A 12188-nucleotide genomic window follows, 5' to 3' on the forward strand; every position below is an offset into this window, starting at 1 on the left:
TCAGCAGAATAATACCTCCATGGGAATGCGGCAAACTCAAGTTGGTAAGGAAAGACCAAATTGTGGTACACGCAGGGGTGCCGGTAGTTAGGGAAAACGTTACAGACGAAGCATCAAAAATTAATGAAGCGATGGTAAAGGATGCCATAAAGAGTTTCAAACATTTTAAAGCAGCGGGATCAGATGTGGTTTTTCCGGCAAGAAGGCGATGGACTACATATCGTCCAAACTATCTTCTTGCGTATACTCGCAGTTCCTAAGTCTTATCGTCCGATAAGCCTAACATCCTTCATACTAAAAACCATGGAACGTATAGTCAAACCATGATTAAGGGCAAGATCCCAAACGACATGCTTAACTACAAACAACCCAAATAAGTCAAAAATAAATCAGTGGAAACAGCATTACATGAGGTTGTACACCACAGAGAGAGCACTTTCGACAGGAAGATGTATACACTAGCGGTATGCATTGACATCGAGGGTGTTTCAATAACGTCAGTACTGAAACCTTATCCAGTCCTTAGATAAATTTCAAGTGAACCGGTCCCTTAGGGACTTTATAAACCACATCATAATGAATAGGTGGATAAGCTGCGGGCTACGTGATGTAACAATACAATAGATCTATGGGTCACTACCATAAATAGCATGCTTATGTTTTACTGGCAAGCATTTTGATATCATTACTGATCGCAATAATGGATTTCGTTGGGCATGTGCCAATCGCAGGTCCCTGGAAGTAGATTTTACCCGTCTCTTCAGGGAATCTAAAATGGAGCTTGTTGCCATGAGGAAGGATTTTGAAGTCGTTTTTTCAAGGCTAGAAATTTTTGAAAAAATGTTTGAAAATGTTGATTTCGCTGATGGCTCTCCGAAACGTAAAAAAATCTCAACTGTTGTTCCTGGTGAAAACTTAATTAGCCTTAATTCAGCAGTTGTGGTTCCGCCACGCTAGTCTGTTGAGACCTTACCGTCGGAAAATAGCCTGGCCCTTCCGGGGCAGCGTTCATCACTTCCTATCGTTTCAAGTTCAAAGGGAAATTCGACAATTGAAATGCCTTCTTCAGAAATGTTACCCATATGTTCTCTAACTAATTCTGTTCCTCTAGTGACTGTTAATGCACCCTGTTCAAATGTTAATGCTTCTGTTCCAATTACACCTCAAGTTCAGGAAACTGATCAAACTTCAAATTCCAACCCTTCTTGGTCCGGGGGTATTAATGAACTAATCGTAATTCCTCCCAGAAAAAGTATTTTTATTTCCAGATTACATCCTAATACAACTGTAGATAACATTTATAATTACCTAAAAGCTAGATTGAATAATTTACGTGACACTGACTGCAAAATTATGAAATATAATTCGTCAACACCACGTGTTATATCATCTTTCAAATTAACTGTGCCTCATGAGTTCTTTAATGATATATTAAATGAATCATTTTGGCCAGAAAGTAAACCAATTAAAGAATATATATACAGAGAGAAATCTAATACTATTAATCCTGTAGTTATTCCTTCAGTCGTGTCTGTTTAAAAAAAAAAACCAATAAGTTCGCTATCCATTTACCAAAATGTTAGAGGTCTAAATACTAAACTTAATAATATTTACTTAAAATCTTTTGGTTGTGATCTTAAAATCCTAGTTTTTACAGAAACTTGGCTGAAACCAGGTATTCGTGACACTGAGATTTTGTCAGATCAGTACCAAGTATACAGAAAAGATAGATTAAACAAAATTGGTGGAGGAGTATTCATTGCAGTTCATAATTCCATTGCATCAGAGCGAATTATACTTACTTAATACCCTCATATTGAATTTGTGTGTGTTAAAATAAAATATTTAAATCAATCCTTTATTATATCGTGCTCCTACATTGCCCCAAACTCAAACATAGACATTTATCTTAAACATTCCGAATTAATAAAAGACGTTTCTTTACGGCATTCAGCAAATTCTGACTTGATTTGTCTTGGTGATTTTAATTTACCAAACTTAACATGGGTCTCAGGCGACAACATTGTGGATTATGTTCCTGTTTCAGCAACAGAACTGTCTACAGACATGTTATCCTTCTGGGAAAATATTTTTGATCAATGTCTCTATCAAATAAATAATATCTATAATTCTAAAGCCAAAATTTTAGATTTAGTGTTTTCTTCAACCATAAACTCTTCTGTATGTGCAAGTCCTCCATTCTCAGAACCTGAAGATATTTATCATCCCACCCTTATGGTAACTCTTGAACTCAATAATATTTCAACTACTAAAACTTTACCGCAAACTAAGTCAAGTAAACTAAATTTTGGTAAAACTAATGTGGTCCTACTGCGTTCTATATTATCAAATAATAGTTAGTTACCTCAGGGAAACATCGATTCCCGTATTTCACGTTTTTATTAAGTACTTAATAATGCATTGACAGTATCAGTCCCTCTCTTAAAGATGTTCTTAGAAATGGGTCCAGCTTGGGTCCAGGAGTTTGCGCAATATGAAAAGCAGAATGTATAAAAAATGTAAAAGATGCAATTCCACTTTAAATTTTACCAACTATACAAAAGCTAGAAATGCGTTCAATAGAGAAAATTCAAGGTGTTATTCAAATTACTTAATTAAGATGCGAAATGATTTTCATAGGAATCCTAAAAACTTTTATAAATTCGTAAACTCTAAAAGAAAAGTACGTGAATTTCCTAGTAGCATGAGACTTGGTTGTAGAGAATCATGTGACCCTAACGACATTGCGAATATGTTTGCTGACTTTTTTCAAAGTACCTACTCCAAATTTTCAACTAACTCCCTTAATTATCCTTATACTATTCATAAACTTAACCAGCTTCCTCGCATTATTCTCACTGAGAATGAAGTATTAAATGGTTTATTGTCATTGAAATATTCAAACTCACCAGGTCCAGATGGAGTACCGACTTCTATTTTAAAATCATGTGCATATGAACTTTATCGTCCCCTAACAAATATTTTCAACGACTCGTTGACATTGGGATATTTCCCCCTTGTCTGGAGATCTAGCTTTATTATTCCTTTGCATAAATGTGATAGTAGATGTGTGATTGAAAACTATAGAGGTATTGCAAAACTAAGTGCAATTCCTAAACTTTTTGAGCTTCTGGTTTCACGCCGAATAACTCATTTCGCTAGATCTATAATATCGCCTTATCAACATGGTTTCGTTAAGGGTAGGTCAACCTTGACAAATTTATTGGAACTTACATGTCACGTTCACAATGGATTCGTAAATAAATGTCAAACTGACGTTATATACACAGATTTCAGTAAGGCCTTTGACACCGTTGTACACGAATTGTTAATATATAAGCTTGATTCTATGGGTTTCCCATCAATACTCTTGTCATGGATACGTACTTATTTACAGGACCGTACCCAAAGGGTTTCTTTTAATGATATTCTATCAAAAAATATTACTGTGCATTCTGGTGTTCCTCAAGGTAGCCATTTAGGTCCATTACTTTTTGTACTTTACTTAAATGACCTTCCATCTGTTATTCGTTGCTCTAAAGTATTAATGTTTGCTGATGATGTTAAACTGTTCAGCAATCATGATTCTTGTAATCAATCAATTAATCTGCAACGAGATTTATATTCTCTTTCCAACTGGTGTAGTGTCAACGGTATGTCATTAAACTTAAAAAAATGTAAAAAGTTATCATTTTATAGATCTCGTCCTGATTCTTGCGATTACTTGATAGGTTCGCACAAATTGGATAATGTAGATTCGTTTGTAGATCTTGGAGTTATTTTAGAGAGTAGATTGCGTTTCAACTTACATATAGAGCCTTGTGTTAATAAATCCAAGTCATTACTGGGCTTTATAAAACGCTGGTCTAAGGAAGGACCAAACGCTTATTCATTAGCCTTGTTCGACCAACATTAGAATACGGTTGTGTACTTTGGAGTCCTTTTTACAAATGTGATTCTGATGAGATAGAATCAGTACAAGTTCAATTTCTTTTATTTGCTCTTAGAGGTTTAGGGTGGAGCTCAAATGAATCTCTTCCACCATATGAAAACCGTCTTAAGTTAATTGACCTTTCAGCATTGGAGAAAAGACGTTTAATGCTCAGATCTATATTCATTATTAAACTCTTGCCTGGACAAATTGAATCACAGTTTTTAATTGGCGAAATAAATTTTAATGTACCTTTACGTAGTACTCGAAACTACATACCACTTAAATTAACGTTAGCGAAATCTAATTATGAAATAAGTAATCCACTCCGATCTCTATGTGTTTAATATAACAAGTTATATAATAGGATGTCTTTATCCGAACCTCTGCATGTCATAAAAAAACTTTATTTTAAGTCCAATTTACATATGCACATTAAATGATTTCGTTTTACGAAATCCTAGAATCAAATGAAGTGTATTTACATCTGTTTTTTGCGTCATTTGCTTACGCACACAATCGCACATACACACTTATACAATAACACAAACACACGCACACAATATATTTATTCAGAGAAATAGGAATTTCACAACACAAATGTGTATCGAATAACTTAAATTAATTCTAAAAACAAAAAAAACATAATTTTTGCAAGTTTTTTTAAACATTTATTTTCACTTTTGTCATCGTTTGAGTATTTTTGTTTTTCTACAACACACACAAACAAACAAAGACATCATAAAACAGTTGCATTTTTTGGTAGTTTATGACGAAAAAGCAGGGTTGCGTATAATAGTATGGTGTTTTCGTGCGTTGTTTTGAATAAATGACGTAGCTATCGTCATTTATTTTTGTATGGTAAATGACGCAAAATGTTGCCTGTTTTAGCAAATAAATGACGAAACAGCTCTAAATGACGAAAAAGTTGCTAATGTAAATTGGACATTACGTTCTTAGTATTGTTGTAACTGTTGCCAGGCAATTTGTTAGATTTGTCTTTAAAATGTAATTTTATAACCGGCTGTTGTTTTGCTGTAGCTGGTTTTCCCTAGTCTACTAACCCCCCATATTCCGGAATATGAGGTGTCCGCGCTCCCTACGTTAAGGGGAGGTGGCCCTCTCGGTCGGCAGGGGCGGGAAAGTGTGGCGTTGGGAACGATCGAAAAAAAAGGACTTTAACCGACCCAGTCTGCTATGCAGACAACGTTATAATAATTCCGAGGGGTAAAAAATCCAAATTTGCTATGGGCCGAATCGGCCCTAAAACTTGCGTTCAACTGGGCTAGGCCAAGAGGTGTTAACGTATACCCAGAAAAACGGAAGTATGTTTTTCACTAGGAACACTTTGAAGAAGCAGTTTTAATAAACAAGACAATCAGTATTTCCAATAAACTGAAATATCTGGGAGTAATCCCGGAGAGGAAACTTAAATGGAAAGACCATATTCACGAGAGAGCTAAAAAAGATTATAGATGTTGGTCGACCTTTAGAACGGCTATAGGCTCCAAATGGGGTCTTAATCCTAAGATGACACACTGGATATGCAAAAGCGTAATTAGACGTATTCTAACGCTTCAGTAGTCTGGTGGACAGCTATGAATAAAAAGTATAATATTAAAATACTACGGAAAGTGCAACGAATGTGCTGCTTAAGTGTAAGCGGCGCATTGAGGACAACACCAACGAGGGCACATGAAACTATTCTTTATATGAGGAAAAGATAACAATTTTTAGTTTTCCATGAAAAAAAAAATTAAAATTTTTTAACCTACATGAAAGATTTTTTCGAATCGAGATACTAATTTCGGTTATAGCGCGCAAAAGTTATGGCGGTTTCAATTCGGATAATAAGAAAAAATCTGTTGGAGGAGAACACCATTCATATTCAGTGTTTTTGTCTATTTTTATTGTTTTAATTTATTTTATTTATTTAAATGGAAAGACCATATTCACGAGAGAGCTAAAAAAGATTATAGATGTTGGTCGACCTTTAGAACGGCTATAGGCTCCAAATGGGGTCTTAATCCTAAGATGACACACTGGATATGCAAAAGCGTAATTAGACGTATTCTAACGCTTCAGTAGTCTGGTGGACAGCTATGAATAAAAAGTATAATATTAAAATACTACGGAAAGTCCAACGAATGTGCTGCTTAAGTGTAAGCGGCGCATTGAGGACAACACCAACGAGGGCACATGAAACTATTCTTTATATGAGGAAAAGATAACAATTTTTAGTTTTCCATGAAAAAAAAATTAAAATTTTTTAACCTACATGAAAGATTTTTTCGAATCGAGATACTAATTTCGGTTATAGCGCGCAAAAGTTATGGCGGTTTCAATTCGGATAATAAGAAAAAATCTGTTGGAGGAGAACACCATTCATATTCAGTGTTTTTGTCTATTTTTATTGTTTTAATTTATTTTATTTATCGTTTGTTGAAAGGGTCTATATTTCATTTATTAAATTGTAATTATTGAAATTCCACTATTTAATCGACCCACTTTCATGTTAATTGTATTTGTAAATTGCAGTCCCACCCTAACGTACGTTGGGTATTTTTTGTCATTTTGTTCGTCTTAACGAGGAACAACAACAACAATGTCTACATAGCTTAGGCATTTGTCTGTTACTGTTTTCGTCGTCTGTTTTGTGTTTGATGGGCAATGACAACAACAACACTGTTGGTTATGCTTTTTGTCAGTTCTGTTTGTATGCAGATTCGTACATACAAATCAGTAACTGTCGCCCTTTACATTGTTTTATTAATTTTATGCTTTGTGCGAATTTCGTGTATTGATCATTCTATTTGTTTTGATCGTCTCAATTCGATGTTGTTCTTCTCTATTATGCAGCCCTATAAGCAGGGATTAGAAAAATAAGTTTTTAGTTGATCTATGACCGGCAATATTAGTGAAGCAAATAAATTGTAATAATAAAAACGAAAAATTAAAGTGTTTTAATTAATTGATTTCGGGCGCAAATTATAAAACTTTCTGTGCGAACATTTTGGCGACCGTGACAGGACCGTAGTCGAAATAATTAATTGAACATTATACTCATTTGACGGTCGCTCAACAACTGGCGTCCTTTATTTCATCATCTTTTCTCTACATATCAATCTCTTACATTTCTAGAATACATGGTTGTGTTTTGTGCGCATAGTTGTGTTTTTAACATACAAAGTGTTATCAATTCGTGTTTCATATATATAGGGTGTGTTCCTCTATGTTTACAGCTCAGCCAACCTGACAGTGGCGGTCACCACTGTCACCCAGGGTTAATGTTTATTATGCTAGGTTAAAAGTGTGCTTAATCTATTTATTTACATACTTAGGCTACATAGGTGAGTATTATGTACACTTAAGTCTACTACTATATGCAAAATGCTATATACGATACAAAGTAGAGTAGATCTGGGGTCCCTATCCTGGGCCATCCTTCTTCCACAACCTCATGTTGCACGCCTCTATCACTCCATCATAGGGGATTTGCGTGATTTGGCAATTTTCAATATCTCTAACCACGTATCTATCGTTTGGTAACACTTTATGTATAACATATGGTCCCTTGAATTTAGGCAATAGCTTTTTGTTAACCCCCACCGTTGTATCTACGTTTTTAATTACCACAAAATCTCCCGCCTGGAATGAACTGACTTTGTGCCCTTTCTCTTCAGATCGTTTCTCATTATATCTTTGCATCTTCGCAATAGCACCCTCAGCTTTATCTCGGATCTCCTTTATATCCCCCCCCCCCGGGCCCAAAAGGATCTCCTCTAGGTATTCCGATAACTTATCCACAATTTCACCCCTTTGGTTTACCCCGAACAACACCCTACTTGGAGTATCCCCAATAGACCTATTAATCGTATTGTTAAATGCGAATTCGATTTTACTAAGCTGCTTCACCCAGTCAGAATGTGATACTGGCTCACTAAGTTTAGCCAATATCCCTACTAAAGTCCTGTTCACTCGCTCCACTTGACCATTTGCTTGGGGCGAGTGGACAGCCACTTTCACATGGTCTATATTTCTTTCCTTCAAAAAATCTGCGAATCCTCCTGATGTGAAGCCACTTCCTCTATCAGTAATACATCTAACCGGCCTACTATAGTAATCAAAGTATTTGAGAAGTGCCGCCTTGACCTTCTTAGTGCTTATGGTTAGAACTGGATATAATCTGACAAACTTTGTGAACGCGTCAATGACTACCAAAATATGTTTTCTCTTTGATTGTAAAGAGGGCAGTGGACCGAAATGAACTAAGTGAATTGTATGGAACGGTCTCGGTTCTTTTGGAATACTGTGTAGTGCCCTTGCGTTGGGTTTATGAGGAGCCGAATACATTATACATTTTACGCAGTTTTTCCGATATTCGTCGATTTTTTTGTTTGATTTCCGGGAACCAGTAATGATTCTTCATCTTCAGATATACCTTGTCCACCCCTAGATGACCCAACTTTACATGTATATTCCTGATTATCTCATTTTCCATCAGTTTCGGGACAAAGAATCTTAGCTCATCATTAATTTTCCTATATACTACTCCATTCACCATATCATAACCTCCCACGGTTCCCTCTTCTAATTTCCGTTTCAATTCACTTATCTCCTGTCCCTTGCTTATGCTGCGCACAGTTAAAAATCTATGTCCTCTGACTCTATGGTCGCGACCACCCTATTATCCTGGTCAATTCTAGATAACGCATCCACATGTCCCATTTTCGTCCCCGCTCTGGGTACAATAGCGTAGTTATAGTTCTCTAGCTCGAGCGCCCATCTTGCTATTCGACTATTTATATTCCTCTTTGCCAGTGTTAACGTTAATGAATTGCAGTCCGTTAAGATTTTAAACTTTATTCCCTCCAAATATGCGCGAAATCTTCTCAGAGAATAAACGATAGCTAACGTTTCCAGTTCGAAACTATGATACCTACTTTCCGCAATCGTCGTTCTTTTCGAAAAATAGGCCACTGGGTGGAATAAATTATCATCTTGCTTCACCATGAGAATTGAACCAAACCCCGCCGCACTTGCGTCGCAGTGCAACTCTGTTTCTCTTTGGGGGTTATATATTGCCAATATTGGGCAAGATGTCAAGTGCTGTTTTAATGTTTCCACATCTTCCTTACACTCATCAGTGATCCTATATTTAACGCCGTCCTTTGTCAGCGCATACAAAGGCTTTGCTATTAGTGAAAATCCCTTTACGAACTTACGGAAATACGCACATAATCCTAAAAAGGCCTGCATTTCCCGAACATTTTTTGGCATTGGGTACTGTTTGATTGAGTTTAGGTGGCCTTCAGCGGGTTCTATGCCTCTCTTAGATACCTTATATCCCAAATATTCAATCTCAGTATATGCAAATTTGCATTTTTGCATTTTGAGTTTCAGTCCGTATTCCGCTAATCTATTCAGAACTCTTCCCACCAGCTGAAAATGCTCCTCTAATGTTTTTGATGCTACCACTATGTCGTCCATATAGATCACGATTTCATTCCATTCCAGAAAATCTTTAAAAATTCCCGCAATAAATCGTTGAAAAATGGCTGGTCCGTTTTTTAATCCAAATGGCAATCTCACAAATTCATATTGCCCGTTTGGCACAACAAATGAAGTATACTTTATTGCTTCCTCTTCCATGGCAACCTGATAAAATCCCGACTTCAAATCCATAATGGTAAACCAAGTCTTCCCCTCTAAGTATTCTAAACAATCCTCTATCAACGGAAGTGGATAATTATCCCTAACTATTATCTTGTTGAGGGACCTATAGTCCACGCACATCCTTGTTTCTCCACTCTTCTTCTTTGTGAGGACAATCGGCGACGCGTACGGGGAACTACTTGGTCGTATAATTCCTTTCCCTAACAAATCTGTTATAATTTTGTTGACTTCTTGCTTTTCTGCAAATGATAGTCTTCTTGGGGAACAATACGTTGCATTCCCCGACGTAACTATTATCGACGCTCGGAAATCTGAAATCTTTGGATCCCTATTTATCCCCTCCACATACTTTCCTTTGATGACTTTTTCCATTGTCTGTTTTTCCCGCAGATTCAGTTGCGGGTAAATATCCCACTCTTCTGCTTTTCTATCTTCAATGTTGCCTACTAATTGCCAACGATCTATTTGTTTTCCTTTGTTTTCCCTTTTGTTTTGGTTTCCTTCATCAGTCTCAGTTTCTTTTCCTTTACATTCTTTTCTTTCGACTTCGTTGCCTTCGTTTTCATTAGGTTTAACTTCATCTTTAATTTCATAACTTTCTGTTTTAATATATATATAATTGTTCCACAAACATCCCATACGGGACAAGGGAGACTTCTCTCATATCAATGAGTGCACCCCGATTCATATTAGCTCAATGATATGGGACCTACAGTTTATCGCCGAGTCCGAACGGCGTGTCCTAAGATACACTTGTAGAGAAGTTTTACATGGCTGAAATACTCAGGAAATGCCGCCAACATTGCTGAGGGGTATTTTGCCACCGTTGAAATTTTTGATGTTGCCTGCCCGGGGAATCGAACCCACGACCTTTAGCGTGCAAGGCGGGCGTGCATACCATTGCACCACGGTGGCACAAAAAAACTTTCTGTTTTATTAAGTTTAATTTCCTGTTCAGTTCTATTACCTTCTGTTTTATTATGTTTAGTTTCCCATTCAATTCTATTAGCTTCAGTTCCATTATGCTCAGTTTTGCCTTCCATTATATCACCTTCAGTTCCATTATATTTAATTTTCCCTTCCGTTCTATTATCTTCAATTTCATCATGCTTAATTTCTCCTACAATTGTATCATCTTTAGTTTCATTATATTTAATTTCCCCTTCAGTTCTACTACCTTCAGTTTCATTACGTTTAATTTCCCCTACAATTATATCATCTTTAGTTTCGTTATATTTAATTTCCCCTTCAGTTCTACTACCTTCAGTTTCATTACGTTTAATTTCCCCTACAATTATATCATCTTTAGTTTCGTTATATTTAATTTCCCCTTCAGTTCTACTACCTTCAGTTTCATTACGTTTAATTTCCCCTACAATCATATCATCTTTAGTTTCATTATATTTAATTTCCCCTTCAGTTCTACTATCTTCAGTTTCATTACATTTAATTTCCCCTATAATTATATCATCTTTAGTTTCATTATATTTAATTTCCCTTTCAGTTCTATTACCTTTAGTTTTATTATGATTAACTTCACCTTTAGTTTTTATGCCTTCAGTTTTATCATGTCTAATTTTACCTTCAGTTTTATTGTTCCCACCTGCCTGTTTCTTGTTCCCCAATTTACAATAAGCACCACACAATATTCCTTGTTTTCCATTTTTTATTTTTTGCGGCTCCGAGTTTATTCCATTTTTTTAATCCGCGCATAAAAAGATCTTAACGCTACGTTCTTTTTTTAATTCATTTGTTTTTACATTTTTTCTTTTGTAACTTAAAATTATTCCATACATATTTAGAAAGTCCCTTCCTAGCACTAACGAGCATGGGGCTTTGTTTACTATAATATTTAAATTCAGTTCTTTTTCCTGTCCAAAAAATTCAACTTTTACTTTTATTTTCCCGCGTAAAATCAACCATCCCCCGTCCAGGCTCCTAAATCCTGACACTTTCTCCTCTTCAACTGTGGTACTGGGGCTCAACGAAAGGACTACTTCTTCATTGGTGAAGCTGCACGGGCTACCGGTATCGATTAAAGAATAAAGAAAACAAAATTTAGACCCAGAACAATGAGACCCCAAAACTACTGTTACCTTCATTCTCCATCCAATTCCGTCCTCCTCTTGCTCCTCGTCTACTGCTGCAATTGTTTGCTGGGGACAGTTTATTCTGAAGTGTCCCAACTGTCCGCACTTGAAGCAGGATCCTCTTGGTCTATTCTCCTTTCTGCAGGTTGAAGCGTAATGCCCAAACTTTTGTAACATCAATTTTAACATCTCACCTCCAATAAGCCGGGCCCCCCGGCATTGGCCGCCCGCTGCTGCAACATTCTCTCTTACTTTGGTATGCATCTCTTAAATGATGCCAAGTGCGAGTGATTTAGTGACATCGTTGCCCCCAGTGTTTTATCTCGGACACCTTCTATAATATATTCGACGAGTTCAGCTTCACTCAGAGGGGTGCCCTCCGCCAATTCCTGCTTAATGCTTCTGTTCCAATTACACCTCAAGTTCAGGATTACATTCTAACATTACATTCTATTTCCAGATTACATCCTAATACAACTGTAGATAACATT

At 36.4% G+C, this 12188-nt stretch overlaps 1 protein-coding gene across 5 annotated transcripts in view; it reads right to left on the reverse strand.

Moving 5' to 3' along the window:
* LOC141394336 (alpha-N-acetylgalactosaminidase) overlaps window positions 1-12188 on the reverse strand; it is a 386219-nt gene that overhangs the window by 186734 nt on the left and 187297 nt on the right. The window contains exon 1 of one of the 5 annotated variants that reach the window (XM_073968604.1): window positions 11704-12098. The exons of the other annotated variants lie outside the window; for them this stretch is intronic. The gene's annotated coding sequence lies outside the window, so the exon portion shown is untranslated. Of the gene's footprint in view, window positions 1-11703; window positions 12099-12188 lie in introns of those variants that run through there. 5 annotated transcript variants of the gene reach the window in all.

Source organism: Musca autumnalis, unplaced genomic scaffold (assembly GCF_047663935.1).
Source record: "Musca autumnalis isolate F117 unplaced genomic scaffold, ASM4766393v1 scaffold_2, whole genome shotgun sequence".
Classification (NCBI taxonomy): domain Eukaryota; kingdom Metazoa; phylum Arthropoda; class Insecta; order Diptera; family Muscidae; genus Musca; species Musca autumnalis.